Raw genomic sequence first — 16,973 nt, forward strand, 5'->3', positions numbered from 1 at the left:
ACCCAAGGTTCTAGATCTGTGCTGACCAATGCCATAGTCAATAGGTACATTTAATTATTTAAATTTACATTAATTAAAATTAAATAAAATTCAAAATTCACTTCCTCAGATTCATTAGCCATATTGCATGTGTTGAGAAGCCACATGCAGCTGGTACCTGCAGTATTGGATGGACAGATAGAGCCAGAACCTTTCCATCCTTGCAGAAAGTCTGGCTGTACAACTGTATTCTGGATACTTGCCTTACACCTCTCCCTCTCTTTTTTTTGTCCAGTGGGTCTGAACTTTTTTAGGTTCAAGGCATACTTAGGAATACTAGAATTTGTAGTGGACATCTTCAAGGTTTTAAAACAACACTAAGAAGTAAACAACCATTATAGTGCAAACTCTGCCAAAGTGTCATATGCATACTGAGTCTATAACTGCGTCTGCAGTGATTATGCTATTGGCATTTGGCCATGCTTCTGCAGTATGGCCCTTAGAAGAGCTGTTTTCTACCCCTACTGGGCTTTCTGATATGTTTGTAGGACAGAGAATTGCAGGAAGCAGGCCTTCATGTCTGAGCCGTGCTGCTCTGGTTTGCTGTGCTGAATGTTGCTGTGCTCTCCCAGAAGAGGTAGGCACAAGTGCTTTAGAAGGAACTGTCAGAACCCCACTGCTCTACTGAGCACTGGTGAGTCTGAGGATTCACAGGCTGAAGGCAGGTCACTGAAAGCGACCTACATTCTGGAATTTCTCGGAACAGATTATTTCCTGAGATGACAAAAAGTATAATTTTGGTCAGAAGGATCACTGAATTTCCTGGAATCTACCCCACCAGGCTGTGTCTTCATAGGTGGGAGCTGTTCTCAAGAATCCTCAAAACAGCCCTTTGAGGTAGGTTCTGTTTCACTCCCAAAGAGAAGCGAGGTTGGCACTCAGAAATTTCACATCATTTGCCTTGGCTCACTGAATGAACTAGTGAATAGTGACGCTGGCTTCAGACCTTTCTGTTTTTCTTTAAAGCTTGTGTTTTTTTCTACCAGAATGCAACTAGGGTTGGCCAGTGGCCCCTTCTGTCCGTCACGTGGGAGCAGCTCTCCTAAAGCTGGGCTCTGCATTAAAGGGATTGTTTGCAAATTTATTAAATTAAACATGTTTAATTCAGGGTAAAAACTGAATGATTTGGAAGATCTTTTTTCTTTTCTTTTTTTTTTTTTTTGAGATGGAGTCTCGCTGTGTTTCCCAGGCTGGAGTGCAGTGGCGCAATCTCTGCTCACTGCAAACTCCGCCTCCCAGGTTCCTGCCATTCTCCTGCCTCAGCCTCCCGAGTAGCTGGGAGTACAGGCGCCCCCCACCGCGCCTGGCTAATTTTTGTGTGTGTGTGTTTTTTTTTTTTTTTTTTTAGTAGAGACGGGGTTTCACCGTGTTAGCCAGGATGGTCTCGGTCTCCTGACCTCGTGATCCACCCGCCTCGGCCTCCCAAAATGCTGGGATTACAGGCGCGAGCCACCATGCCCGGCCTATTTTCTTTTATTTTAAAGAACTGTTGTTATTTTTATTTCTTTTTTTTTTTTTTTTTTGAGACGGAGTCTCGCTCTGTCGCCCAGGCTGGAGTTCAGTGGCGCAATCTGGCTCACTGCAAGCTCCGCCTCCCGGGTTCACGCCATTCTCCTGCCTCAGCCTCTCCGAGTAGCTGGGACTACAGGCGCCCGCCACCACGCCCGGCTAATTTTTTTTTTTAATATTTTTAGTAGAGACGGGGTTTCACCGTGGTCTCGATCTCCTGACCTCGTGATTCGCCCACCTCGGCCTCCCAAAGTGCTGGGATTACAAGCGTGAGCCACCGCACCCGGCCCATTTTTATTTCAATTAAATTGAAAAACACAGGGAAAAAGTACAACAACAACAAATCCCAGGCAGGGCGTGGCGACTCACGCCTGTAATCCCTGCACTTTGGATTGCTTGAGTCCAGGAATTTGAGACCAGCCTGGGCAACATAGTGAGACCTCAGCTGTAGGAAAAAATTAAAGAATTAGCTGGGCATGGTGATGCATGCCTGTGGTCCCAGCTACTAGGGAGGCTGAGGTGGGAGGATCGCTTGGAGGAGGTTGAAGCTACAGTGAGCCTAAATCAGTCGTGCCACTGCACTCTAGCCTGGACGACAGAACAAGACCTTGTCTAAAAAAACCCAGAACCTGGCCGGGCGTGGTGGCTCACGCTTGTAATCCCAGCACTTTCGGAGGCCGAGGCGGGCGGATCACGAGGTCAGGAGATCAAGACCACGGTGAAACCCCGTCTCTACTAAAAATACAAAAAAAATTAGCCGGGCGTGGTGGCGGGTGCCTGTAGTCCCAGCTACTCGGAGAGGCTGAGGCAGGAGAATGGCGTGAACCGGGAGGCGGAGGTTGCAGTGAGCCGAGATCGCGCCACTGCACTCCAGCCTGGGCGACAGAGCGAGACTCCATCTCAAAAAAAAAAAAAAAAAAAACCCAGAACCCAAAAAACAAAAAACCCCAACAAATCCCTCATAGCACCAGCACTTATTTTTGAAGACTTCCTATACTTACACATATAAATATTTTGTATAAAAATGTTATGATATTATAAATATTTTTCTGCAGCTTCCTTATTTGACTTAAGAATTTATGATGAACATCTTTCTGAGTCAGTCAGGAATATTGTTCATGCACTGTTAACTCCTCTGTTACTTTAACAATTTTGTGTGTGTGTGTGTGTGTGTGTGTGTGTGTTTTGATGGTTATTGTTATACTGACTTTAGCCACTTTTCATCATTTTAGCCTTTAGGTCTCTTTTTTTCTTTGTGTGGTCTTAACCGAGAAATAATTGCAAGTGAGGAACAAAGTCTTAAATTTGGTGGCACTTACCACCAAATAATTCCAGATGTTTGCCTTCCCTCTACATAGAAAGAGCCCACTCTCATGCTGTATTTGTTCTTCTCATCCTCCCCTGTCTTATTTCTCTTTCATTTCATTTAATTTTAACCTCAATACCAGACTTATTTTGTGCAGCCCTTGGCCTGCTGCGGAGATATCTTTGCCACTGGCTCTCTTTCCAGCCCCCAGTCGCTGATGTGTCTCTTGGCAGCGAGTGTAAATGATGGTGGTCCTCTCATTCTGACGTGGGAGCACCCCAAGTCAACAGTAATATTTAGTGTAACAAGTACCAGAGTGGGATAACCACATATCCCTGGACTGGGATTTTAAAATTGTCAGTTTTCCTGTCATTTGTGGTTTAGGGATCAACTTGAGCAAGAGAAACCCCATCTCTACTAAAAATACAAAAAAAAATTAGCCGGGCATGGTGGCAGTCGCCTGTAATCCCAGCTACTCAGGAGGCTGAGGCAAGAGAATTCCTTGAACCCAGGAGTCAGAGGTTGCATTGAGCCGAGATCGTGCCATTGCACTCCAGCCTGGGCGACAGAGCGAGACTGTCTTAAAAAAAAAAAAAAAAGAAATTGTATTTATTTCCTACAGACTTCTTTTTCTTGGTTATCACCTGACATTGCCTTATCAGGTATTTTATTATGTATTTTATTCCTTTTTATTATTTTTGGCTTAAATTTTCCTTTTAGTCTTTTACTTTGATCATTCTTTCTTATTTTCTCCTCCATATTTTGGATTCTTCAGACTTCTTCCCTTTTCTTAATCTTATCCTTACCAGATTTCCCTTCTGCTTGAATTTCATGATCCAGTTTTTTAGTAGATGGAGATAGAAGGCTGAGGTGAGGAAGGTGGGGGTAAATACGCTGCTTGCTGAATTTTAAATATAAAACAAGATGTTAAGGAACTTATTTCCTTTTTGATTGCCTATATTTGGGAGACCATAGAATTGGCTGGCCACTAATATCAAGTGGCTTTTGTGTGCAGACCCTTACAAAGAAATGACTGATAAAGTCCCTATTTCTGGGAGTTCTGATAGTAAAAAGTGTGACGTCTGTGACACATACATTGCCAGTCAATGATGGATAGAAATGGACAGACTTTGAGGAGATGAGTTTTGAGTATACAGAGATACCATTTTGTGTGTGTGTGTGTGCACATGCATTTGAGACAGGGTCTCACTCTGTCTCCCTGGCTGGAGTGCAGTGATGCGGACGTGGCTCACTATGGCCTCGACCTCCCAGGCTCAAACAGTTCTCCCACCTCAGCCTCCCGTGTAGCTGGAACCACAGGCATGCGCCACCATGCCTGGCTAATTTTTTGATGTTTTGTAGAGCTGAGGTCTCACTATATTGCCCAGGCTGGTCTCGAACTCCTGGACTCAAGCGATCCTCCTTCCTCAGCCTCCCAAAGTGCTGGAATTACAGGTGTGAGCCACTGCAGGGCCACAGAAATACAGTATATTTGTGATACCATTAGTAACTTTTATTTGACAGAGGGTTAAGTATTGACTAAGGGATAAAACCTATTCTGGGGCTCAGAAAACAAGGTTTTGCTCCAAGAAGGCAATTAGATGTGGATAACAGTTTCAGTACCGAATTGGGAACCTTTTTACTAAAATGCAGTCTACATGTGGGTATCTAGTAATAGAGTCACTGTTATTAAAGAACCGTATATATCTGTGACATACAGAGGAACCACATACAGTTTCTTAAAATAATATGTTCTTCATCTTTGAGGAAATCCTAGACAAAACTGGAAAAATTTTAAGTTTTCTTATTGCTCATTACAAATTATAGGGATTTTGATATTGTGCAGTTAAAAGTTCAGTAGATTTTCGAAACTAGTTATTAATTGACCTCGGTTCTGCACATTTTTGTTGCTTTGCAAGGGTACCCTTAAGGCTCAAATAAAGTTAAAAGTAAGGTAAATGGCATGTTAGACTAAAACTGTTTTTTTTGTCTGTCAGCACTTAAATAGAAAAACAAACTAGCTTAAGAACATGACTGCAATTTAGGATCTTAAAACCATATATACCATAGTATTTTTAAAGCCTGCAACCAAAAAGTAGAATCATTGTGTTTTATAGCACTTTGAAATTCTGTCTGATGTTGCTGTATGTCTGTGCTGTCCTGATATGGCTTTTGGATTGTGTTTGTGGTAGAAGAATTTCTTGTATTTGTATATTACTTGGCTGCACAGATGGTATCCGCTTGAAATCTACTAAATAAAACTAGAACAATGATTTTGCCAGTTGGTTTTGACTGCTTTTATTTATTTTGGATGGCTATAGTCTTTGTGAAGATGGCAGACTAAACCTGGAAGTGACAGCTAAGAACAGAATGGGTGGGTCTGCTAATTTATCTCAGCAGAACTCATGCCACTTCTCCCTGGGTACAAGACGTTTTCTTCAATTGAATGTCCACAGGCCAGCTGAGCCATCCTTCACTCCCATATCCCTATTGTCCTTGGCCCAGACCTTTTCTTTTTTTTTTTTTTTTTTGAGAAGGAGTCTCGCTCTTTCACCCAGGCTGGAGTGCAGTGGCGCGATCTCGGCTCACTGCAGGCTCCGCCCCCCGGGGTTCACGCCATTCTCGTGCCTCAGCCTCCCGCGTAGCTGGGACTACAGGTGCCCGCCACCTTGCCCGGCTAATTTTTTGTATTTTTAATAGAGAAGGGGTTTCACCGTGTTAGCCAGGATGGTCTCCATCTCCTGACCTCATGATCCGCCCGCCTCGGCCTCCCAAAGTGCTGGGATTACAGGCGTGAGCCACCACGCCCAGCCAGCCCAGACCTTTTCTCATCCTCCGTGGGTTATCTTATCCATTTCCATAGCTTTAGTTATTGTCTCTCTGTTGATGTTTCCACATCTGTGTCTTCAGCTTAGGCCTGTTTCCTAACCTCTTCCTCACATACCCACTGCCCACTGGACCTCTTCATTTAGATGCCCCAGGTCTCTTGTACTCACCATGCCCTAAGCTGAGCCTATCTTTTTATCCAAGTATGTTCCTACTCCTTTGTTGCCCCTTTCAGCGTATGGTGGCATAACACATCTAGTTCTCTAATCAGAAACCTGAGCAACATCTTTACCTCCTCTCTGTTCCTTTTTTTACTATGTTTGATCTAAACACTAAATACTATGTGTTCTCCCTGATAAGCATCTCTTATCTGGGTGCTTTTCTCTATTCCTTCATGCAGCTAGACTAGGCCTCAGTTACTGTAAGATGGTCTTCCATCTTACAGTGTGATCTTCTCTCCCCTGGTGGTCTATTTTCTATATTGCTTCTGTGATTTTTCTGAAACACAAATCTGATTATATCACTTTCATGCTAAAAATCCTCCAGTGACTTCCCTTTGCTCTTAGAATAAAGTCAGAGTCCTTACTCTGTTTTGTAAAGTCTTTTTAAATCCATCTCCTTCTTGCCTGAGCAGGGTGACAGTCTTGGTAAAATGTACTTTTATAGCCAGAAGTCCCCCTCACACTTAACATATCATAATGCTTTCTTTTCTTGTGAGAAGTGAGAAATTTTGTTGTGACATGTTGTCCATTAGTAAACCACACTCAGATCTGTGTGCCCCTCTTCCAAAAAATACATTATATATATTTTTACAAAGAGAGAAAACATGTAATAGTTGTCAGGTTCTTTTGAGAAATCCTTTTGTAGAAGTTATGCTTGGTGTTGTTTTAATGTTTTTATTACAAAGTAGAGAGCCTGTCTGATGAATCTTACACAAATAAAGTAATGGAGGTAATTAGATATCACCACAGCCTTTCCTTTCTCTCCAGAACAGGTAATAAGAGTCAGCATTCATTTGGAGGCAGTTGCCCAGACGTGCCAACAGAAGTTGTGGGCATCTGTATCTCCTTCTAAGAAAGTGGGTTTCCTGAAAACCTTGGGAAAGGAAGGAAGAGAGGGAGGGAGAGAGGAAGGGAAGACGCTATGTAGGTGGGCCAGTCACCAGCAGAGGGATAAAAGGTGGTGAGATGGGCCGGGCGCGGTGGCTCACGCTTGTAATCCCAGCACTTTGGGAGGCTGAGGCGGGCGGATCACGAGGTCAGGAGATCGAGACCATGGTGAAACCCCGTCTCTACTAAAAATACAAAAAAATTAGCTGGGCGTGGTGGCGGGCGCCTGTAGTCCCAGCTACTTGGAGAGGCTGAGGCAGGAGAATGGCGTGAACCCGAGAGGCGGAGCTTGCAGTGAGCCGAGCTTGCTCCACTGCACTCCAGCCTGGGCGACAGAGCGAGATTCCGTCTCAAAAAAAAAAAAAAAAAAAAAAAGATGGTGAGATCAAAATATAAAAGCACCAGTAGAGTATTCCTTTGGCTGGCCTCTATCTCTGGATGCCCTAAAATGTTTATCTCCATTATTATAAAAGAAGTCCGTGTAGATGCCTAGAGAAAGGAGGCATCCCTGATTTGGGCAGGATTCTAAACAATTGCCTTTTTGTATTGTTAGTCTACACTTTGCTGAAAGTCCCTGTTGCCTCAGTCTGCTGTTCCCCTGGTGAGCCCCCACGTATGGTTCAGTTCTCAGTGTCAGGTCTCTTTTTCTGGAACTTTCCTTAGCGTCCCAAGTCTGGGTTAAGTGCTCCACTTAGTCTGCTGTACTATGTAACACTTCTCACTCTGCAGTTTTAGTTTGTATTTTAAGTTCAGTGACTATGACTAATGTTATTGTTTGAAATGAAAGAGATTTTAAGAGTTTCTTCAAGAGGATTGACCAGAGTCCTGAGACATTTCTCCATTCCTAAATATATAAAAGCCGTGAGTAGCCTTTGAACTTCATTACAATTTTGAAAATTTTTAGATATATCAATGGTATTCTGTGGATGAGAGCTAGCCTGCTTCAATCCAGTTGTGACTATCTTGACTGTGAATGTCAGTGTTCATGTTTGATGTTCTTTATTTTGGTGTATACTCTAGGTGTAAAGCCAGCCCAGTATTGTCCCAACACATGACTGTGTTTGTTTGGCTAACTGAATACACCCTACCTGCCTTTTCTCCATTTTCTGTCTTCATATCGAAATCCATACACTTGAAATATTCTAATCCACTAGATATATGTAATTTCCTCATTTATGCTTTACTGAAACCCTGTTGGAAAATTCAAATTAATTACCCTTAGATTAAAAAAAAAAAACCTAACAAAGCTCTGTGGATTTGGTATGGGAACATATCAATAAATTTTTTTTAAATAAAAACCACATAATTATTTTTAAAAACATTTATTTTCAGATCTGTTGAGTTTTTCCACCTACTTCTTCAAAAGTTTTCCTTGTCATCCAAAGACATGACATTTGAGGATCTGTCTCTTTACTAGTTTTCTATTTTTCAGGCAATGAAGCCTCTTGTTACATTAAATTAGTGTGTCTAGGTCATGATCCTTAGTCATTTTAAATTGGAGTGTGATAGGTTTTAATATATTGTGCAGTAGATCCTTGATATTTTCAGATTTAACAGGTTTGTTTTGATTTTTAAAATCACTTTATTGAGATGTGATTGATATATAAAAAGTTGTACATATTTAATGTATAGAACTCAATGAGTTTGTGGATAAGTATATACCTACGAAGTTATCACCACCATCAAAACTGTAAACATACCCATAACCTCCCAAAGTTCCCTCTGTCGCCTTTGTTATTTTTTTTTGTGTATGGTAAGAACACTTAATATAAGCTCTACTCTTTTAGCACATTTTTACTATACAGCATAATATTGTTAGCCATAGGCACTATGCAACATAGTAGATCTCCAAAATTTACTTCTCTTTTAGGACTGAAACTTTGTACCTTTAACTGTCACCTCTCAATTTCCCCTCCTGCCAGCCCCTGGCAACAGCCATTGTACTGTTTTTTTTTTTTTAATTGATACAGGGTCTCACTGTGTTGCCCAGGCTGGAATGAGTGGCGTGATCATAGCTCACTGTAGCCTCAACCTCCGGGGCTCAAGAGATCCTCCTGCTGTAGCCTCCTAAGTAGCCAGGACTACAAGCATGCACCATCTTGCCTGGCTAATTTTTTATTTTGTACAGATGGGGTTTTGCTCTGTTGCCTAGGCTGGTCTCAAACTCTGGCCTCAAGTGATCCTCTCTTATTGTGGTTTTGATGTGTATTCCCCTGATGATTACTGATGTTGAGCATTGTTTCAAATAACTGCTAGCCATTTGTTTGTCTTCTTTGAAGAAAAGTTGGTTCAGGTCCCTTTGACCATTTAAAAAATCAGTTTTTTTTGTTTTGTTTTGTTTTTTGTTTTTGGTATTGAGCTGTTTGAGTTCCTTATATAATATATTCTGGATATTAACCCCTTCTCAGATGCATAGTTTGCAAATATTTTCTCCCATTCTGTAGGTTGTCTCTTCACGCTGTTATTTTCTTTGCTGTGAAGAAACTTTTTAGTTTGATGGATTTTTAGTTTGATGTAATTCCATTTGTCTGTTTTTGCTTTTGTTGCTTTTGTGGTCTTATCCAAAAAATCTTTGCCCAGAAGACCAGTATTATGAAGCATTTCCTCTGTGTTTTCTTCTAGTAGTTTCATAATTTCAGGTATTACATTTAGCCCATTTTGTGTAGATTTTTCTTTTTTTTTTAGATCAACATCTCAAACTTTATAATACACTCACATTTATACACAAATTTCTGTTTACAAGTACAAAAGGCAAAGAACTGCAAAGAAGCTAAGCAACTGCATCATCAGCCACATTCAATCGAATTAATACTGTTGTCCCCCGTCCATAGTTTTAATCCAGAGGAAATGGTAGATGCCGTCTCACACATGGACTCCACTGTTAGTTTTAGAAGTTGGAGACTGTGTGTGGTTCCGCAGAAGTCTGGGTTTCTACAGAGCTGAACTGAGACTCCATCATGTTCCAGGCCATATCAGCCAGAAGAAAGTCGTCCATTGCTGTTTGTGTTTCGTTGCTGGTGAAGAACAAGCTCCCCAGGGTTTCAAACCCAGAACTCATGGTCTGTGTTTCTATACTGTTCAACTGAACTTTGCTTTCTAGAGCAGGTATATTTTTAGCAGTGGAGATTCTTTCAGTTTGGGTCTCTGTGTCAGATGAATCAGTACTCATGGAAAAGCTGGAGTGTTTCAGAATACTTCCCAGAGGCAGATGAGGACTACTGTCTAAGAAAAAGTTTAAGTCTGTCTGTGTCTGTGTGTCAAACATCTCAAGGCCTAAGAAGTTAGAATTTCCCCTACACCCGTAGGACTGAGCAGAGGTATCTGCGAGTAAGAAGTCCGTTTGAGTCTCTATGTCCAGTGACTCCAAGACTGGCTCGTTGTTCATGGTGCTAAGTTCATTCTCTTCAGTTTGAGTCTGGATATGTGAGGCCAAAAAGAACTCTTCGATATTAAAATTGATTCCAGGGTTCTGGGCTGGGCCAGATGGGAGCTGGGTGTCAGGTCCAGGATTTCTGTCAGACAAAAGACTACGATGATCCAGTGTCTGAGCAGGCAGATTACTTGACAAGATGTTTTCCAAATCATTTAATAAATCTGTGGTTTGGGTCTGATTATCTGTCATGTTCTGTAAAGGAAGCATACTATTCTGTGCACTGAAGTTTATAATTGGTGCACATTTCTCAATATCTTGATTTAAAGTCTTAGGCTCATTCTGAGGTAACAAACTATGAGTTACTGTCTCTGCTACTAAACTGTTGCTTATAATGTTACTTGTATTAACATTATATGATGAATGAACACTCTCAAAAATGTCTCCGCACATTCCAGCTTGGTCCTTCTGTACATGGTCATCTGTTGGACTTCGTATCCCACTGGTTTGAGTTTCTCTGGAGACCCCACCCGACTGGAAACAGGTGTCCATAAATGCATCAGTCTGAGCAGCTATAGATGAAGTTACCTTAGAGCTGGGCAAAAATGTCTGAGTGTGAACACTAATGGGAAGAGACACTTGAGAATCAAACAACAAATCAGTTTGAGAACAAGACGACACAGAGGAATCAGTGGTGGCCCACTGTGCAGAAGGTATAAAGTTTTGTGAGGCATAAGACAGATCTGTCTGCACATTGATTGAAGAAATGCTGTTCTTTTGACATGTGTTCCTTAGTTCTTGTAAAGGATTAGATGGACTTTTACCCAAGTTCACTTGAACACCAGTACTTATTGGCTCAACAGCAGCAGGATCAGCAATTTAGGAAAGAGGTAGGCTCTCCTTAAGAGAGCAAGCCTCTGAATCTAGGCCAAGGATCAGGGTTCCTACTGACAAGGGCGGTAACTGCACAGCCCCTGTGGCAGAGCCCTGATCGACACCTAACAGCACAGGCTGGGCTGAGGAGTCGGCTGTAGGCACAAAGACAGGCATGAGGGAAAACTGCATCACGGGTAGTTTAAGCAAAGCCACTTTGGGCTTTGGTAAAAGCAACTTCTGAGGATATCTCGGTGGTGTTGTAAGAGTCTGCCTGTCAGTGTTAGAGCCACAAGAGTCTTCAAAAGATGGTTCTAGCGTTATTTCTGAAGCTTCTAGTTCTTGAGTGTCTGGTCTAGGGATTGATTGGTTGGTTGTTAAATGATTCAGTGGTCTTGTTGGATAGCTTCTGGTTTTGCACAGTTTTCCATTTTCCTTTTCTTACTAGGTGGGTCCCTGTGTTCTGCAGGGATCTCGTGGCCAGTTCGGTAGATGTGAGACTGCAATGCTGTTCTACTGGCGTAGGGACAGCCGCATGTGCACCGGAAGGTCTTGCCACAGTCCTCTGCGTGTCTTTTCAGGTCCCATTCTGTACCGTACGAATTGCTGCACTTACTACATTTGTGCTTCTTCTCAGCATGCATTTTCAGAAGTGCTGTTTTACGAGAGAAAACTGAGAAAATGGTCTGTCAGGGCCTCTGGGTCAGCCTTCGATTGGACAACAGTAGAATTTCGGTATAGTTTTCAAATCTTTTCTTATTGTTGAATTGACTATGCTATCCTGCAGGCGGTGGCTCTTGACCAGGTGCATGTTGAGCGCGTGGCTGTTGGGCAGGATCTTGCGGCAGCCGCGCACGGTGCACAGGATGTTGGTCCACACGGCCTGGGACAGCTCGCTCACCTACTGCTGGATCAGCATCCCCGCCAGCACGGGGGCCGCGGGCTGCTGCGTCGCCCCTGTGGGCCGCGGCCGGCTGCCCCTCAGTCGGGGTCCCGGGGTCACCCACGGGCCTGAGGCCATGAGAGCCGGGGACACTGTCGCCGCCGCCTCCGAGGCCGCCATGGCTCCCGCAGGGCGGCCAGGCCCAGCTCGCAGTTGTGTTGATTTTTTCTAAGTGGTGAGAGATAGGGTCTACTTCCGTTTTTCTGCATGTGAATATCCAGTTTTCCTGAACACCCTTCATTGAAGAGACTGTCGTTTCCCCAGTGTGTGTTCTTGGCGCCTTTGTCAAAAATCAGTTGACTAAGTGGGTTCTCTATTCTGTTCCATTTGTCTGTGTGTTTTTATGTCAGTACTCTACTTTTTTGCTTACTATAGCTTTGTAGTATATTTTGAAGTCAGGTAAGATTGATGCCTCTAGCTTTGTTTTTTTGACGCAAGACTGCTTTGGCTCTTTGGGGTCTTCTGTGGTTCCGTACACACACATTATATATATATATATATATATATTTTGTTTGTTTGAGACAGTCTTACTCTCTCACCCAGGCTGGAGTGGAGTGGCGCGATCTCAGCTCACTGCATCCTCCACCTCCCGGGTTTAAGGGATCCTCCTGCCTCAGCCTCCTGAGTAACTGGGACTACAGGTGCCTGCCACTATGCTCAGCTAATTTTTGCATTTTTAGTAGAGACTGGGTTTCGCCATGTTGGCCAGGCTGGTCTTGAACTTCTGACCTCAGGTGATCCACCTGCCTCGGCCTCCCAAAGTGCTGGGATTACAGGCATAAGTCACGGTGCCCAGCCTCCATACAAATTTTAACGGACTTTTAAAAGATATGAATTCTTCCAATCTGTGAACATGGGGTATCTTCCCATTTTTTGTGTGTCTTCAATTTTTTTCAATATTTTATAGTTTTCATTGTAGAGATCTTTCACCTCCTTGGTTAAATTTATACCTAAGTATTTTATTTCTTTTTTTTGGTAGGTATTGTAAATGGGATTGCTTTCTTGATTTATTTTTTAGATAGTTTGCTATTAATATTTGGTGTATAGAAACACTAATGATTTTCGTTTGTTGATTTTATATCCTGCAACTTGACTGAATTCATTTATTAGTTCTAATAGTTTTTTTTAGTAGAATTTGTAGGGTTTTCTATGTACTGTGTCATCTGTAAACATAGACAGTTTAACTTCCTCCTTTCCATTTTGGATGCCCTTTCTTTCTTTCTCTTACCTAATTGCTCTGGGTAGGATTTCCAGTGCTGTGTTGGATAGAAGTGGTAAGAGTGGACCTCTTTGTATTGTTCCTGATTTTAGAGAAAATGCTTTTAACTTTTCCCCATTCGGTATGGTTAGTTGTGGGTCTGTCACAGATGGCCTTTTGTTGATGTACATTCCTTCTATACATAATTTGTTGACAGTTTTTTTTTTAATCATGAAAAGATGTTTAATTTTATCAAATGCTCTTTCTGCATCTATTGAGATGATCATATGATTTTTGTTCTTGGTTCTGTTAATGTGGTATATCATCTTCATAGACTGGCATATGTTGAATCATCCTTTACAACCCAGGGGTAAATTTCATTTGATCATGATATATGATCACGATCATATATCATGTGTTGTTGAATTCTGTTTGCTAGTGTTGTGTTGAGGACTTCTGCACCTAAGTTTATCAGGGATATTGGCCTATGACTTTCTTTTCATGTCTTTGCCTCCTATTCTTAGCAGTGTTCCCTTGAAAGTAATTTGTCTTTTTATAATCTCTGTCTGCTTTTCGGATTTCTTCTTTGCCTTTAGTTTCTGCAGTTTTACTGTGTGTTTTGCTTCAGAGGAGTGTGTTTTGTCCCATTTTCCAGAAGTCTTGTTGGACTGAGCTCTGGTTACCTACCCTCTCTGGTAGTTGGCTTAATAACCCTCCCTTCATTGGCTGTGATTCCCTGTGTCACTTCTCTACTTTCTTAATGGTATTCCCTTTGCTGTCCAAATAAACTACTTCTACTCAAATCACTTTTTCAAGATCTCCTTTTTGGGAGTAATTGGGCTTCTTAGATCTGAGGATTAATGTTCGTGTTGATCACAATGGAATAGTGATATTGCTGACAGAAAGATATCATTGGTTATACTTGGAAGATCCTCAGTTTCCCTAATGGCAAAAGACTTGGGAATCTGTGGATCAAGATGGAGCATATATGATCCCAGACAGAAGTATTATTTCTCAGGTGCCCCGGAGTTCCCCAAAGGATGGATCTGCATGACAAGAGAAGCTCCCTTATCACTTCTAATGGGGTTTTATATGGTTTTGGTCAATCACCCTTCCACTGCTTGAACATTACTCTTCTGGAACCCAGTGACATGTGTGCCTACTCAGGAGGTAGAATTAACTGATGCACAACAATTGCCAAACATTCTTTAGAGTTTACTGCAAGGTTGGATGACATGAAGACCAATTTTCTGGTATCAGTCTTTCAGAAGACGTAAGCCTCAGGCATGTCTGATTTCTATTCTAAAACGTGTGGCTGGGCACAATGGATCATGTCTATAATCCCAGCACTTTGGGAGGCTGAGGCGGGAGGATCACTTGAGCCCAGGAGTTCGAGACCAGCCTGGGCAACATAGCAAGACCCTGTCTCCACAAAAAATAAAAATAATATCAGATTAGCCAGACGTGGTGGCATGTGCCTGTAGTCTCAGCCATTTGGGAGGCTGAGGTAGGAGGATCCTTTGAGCCTTGGAGGTCAAGGCTATAGTGAGCCATGATAGCACCACTGTACTCCAGCCTGGGTGACAGAGCAAGACCCTGTCTCAGTCAGTCAATAAAATATCATACAGTTATGGTTAAAAACTAAAACAAATTTTTAAAAATTTGAATGAACAATAGAGAATTTATTAATATGATTTGAATTTATATTAATTTTGTGGAGAAGAATCATTTAGAATTTTAGCCCAATCATAAGCCTGTAGATGATGACACATGAAATTATTATTCCCCTGTGAAATACAAGTGTGAAAGATGACTACCTTTTTGTGCTATGGTTTTTATATACTATACTCACGTGCACTTCTTCAAGGTTCAGTTGTGTGGTTTTTCAGTTCTTACTCCAGCCACTAGATGTGCAAATACTCCATGACTGTGTAAAAATCATACCTGTTAATTTATATATATTGTTACTGGCAGGAGACAGATAGATAGTGCTATTTTTTAGAATTATATGTGCTTCTGAGCATTATTTACCTAACCAGGTATTTTAAAAGTGCAGAAAAAAAATTTTAAGTCTGAACCTTATGTAGTAACTCTGAAAAACTGTAGAAAACAGTGTAACAAAATATAAAAGTAGTAGATTGAAATGATACTCTTCTTATTATTATCATTATTTCTAGAGACAGGGTCTTGCTCTTTTATCTAGGCTGGAGTGCAGTGGCATGATCCATAGCTCATTACAGCCTCAAACTTGTGGGCTCAAACAGCCCTCCCTCCTCAGCCTCCCAAGCAGCTAAGACTACTGGTGTGTGTCACCACACCTGGCTAATTTTTGTTTGTCTGTTTTTTTGTGAAGATGGGATCTCACTGTGTTAACTGGGCTGGTCTCAGAACTCCTGGGCTAAAGTGATCCTCCCATCTCAGCCTCCCTAAGTACTGGGGTTACACGCGTGCACTACCAAGCCTGGTCTGAAATGAGACTCTTAAAGGAAACAGGAAACAGTGAACAAAGAGAAGAGTCATTGCAAATTTAAAAAAAAAAAAAAAGTGAAATGCCCTATGTCTGATCAAATAGAAGCACTGGATTCAGATATCAACAAACTAATCAAGATGGAAGAGCATAGGAAATTTGCCCTGGCAAGAGCTTGGTAACCAAGACATCAGGGGCCAGAGTGAAACATGCTGAATTCATGAGCCAAGTGCTGGGACTCAGTTGAACTATAAGAACAAATAAAAAGAAATCCATGTGAATCCATGTAAAACACAAAACCATGGACACTTGTATTAAAGTACGGCTTGTCAATAGAATTTGCATCAGTGCATGCTAAGGTTAAGTCACAGTCAAAGCCTATTCAAAGAATAGCCTAGTGGTTTTCAAGTAGCTGGGCAGGTAAAGAAAATACTTTGACATGTATAACTCTTAAGATCTGCTGTAACAAATAGTTATTATACTAGCCATACCAAGCTTAATTTTCTCCTATGTATGGTCTTGGTAAAGGCATCATGTTATATGGAACAAACATGATGGACTTGGATAATGAAATTGTAAATAAAATCCTGCTTTACAAATTATTATTGCTGAAACAGCCTGTGTTTTAGAGAAAGCAAGAATGTTTTTAGATAAAAGAAATAATTATTCCATTTATTAATATTAATATTAAATTATAACATTTTAATTTAATGTCAGAAGTACTTGTTCTGTACAGAGATTATTAAGAACTGGGATCATGAATCTGTTGCTGATAAATAAAATTTCAGAGCTCTTGAGATAAATTATGAATTCAGTTTGGGGGAACAGGAGTTCCTTATCAGCTAGAAAAACTGATTTTACTACCATATGGCAGTAGTAAAAAAAGTCCATACCAAATTCCTTATCTTGGATATGTATCTTGAATTTTTATGCGACAGAACAGAAATACAGTTTTGTTCAGGAAAAAATATTGCAGAAATACTACCCTGTGCAGCTCCTGTCTAGAACATGCCTGCCTTTTTGTGGTATACAAAAAAGAGAATTTTCTAGTTTAATTCCTTGAAGAGCAATTTGAATGGTTTCCACTTGGGAAATTATGTAATTTCATATTAAATAGCGGGTGGTAAGGTAGTCAGATGGAAATGTTCAGTTCATCTAGCATCATCAGATTGATTTGACAAACAGAATTCTTTTAACTCTGTGGAAAGCATTTTTCTCCCTTTATCCTTTGGCAGAGGCAGACGTTGTCTGTGGTTTCCCCACAGAAGTTTGAGTGGGTAAACTTTGGATGTGTAAATATAAACAGCAGACAGAGACATTGCCTCTGACAGCT

At 41.4% G+C, this 16,973-nt stretch overlaps 1 protein-coding gene and 1 pseudogene across 5 annotated transcripts in view; one reads left to right on the top strand and one right to left on the bottom strand.

Annotated features, from left to right (window-relative positions):
* FANCC (FA complementation group C) overlaps positions 1-16,973 on the top strand; it is a 232,015-nt gene that overhangs the window by 14,428 nt on the left and 200,614 nt on the right. The gene's annotated exons all lie outside the window — the stretch shown is intronic.
* Positions 9,463-12,095, bottom strand: LOC105738489 (annotated as a pseudogene). The gene has a single exon (XR_001114300.2). The product of XR_001114300.2 is annotated as an ATM interactor pseudogene (transcript).

The sequence above is a fragment of the Nomascus leucogenys genome, chromosome 1a (genome assembly GCF_006542625.1).
Source record: "Nomascus leucogenys isolate Asia chromosome 1a, Asia_NLE_v1, whole genome shotgun sequence".
In the NCBI taxonomy this organism is placed as follows: Eukaryota; Metazoa; Chordata; class Mammalia; order Primates; family Hylobatidae; genus Nomascus; species Nomascus leucogenys.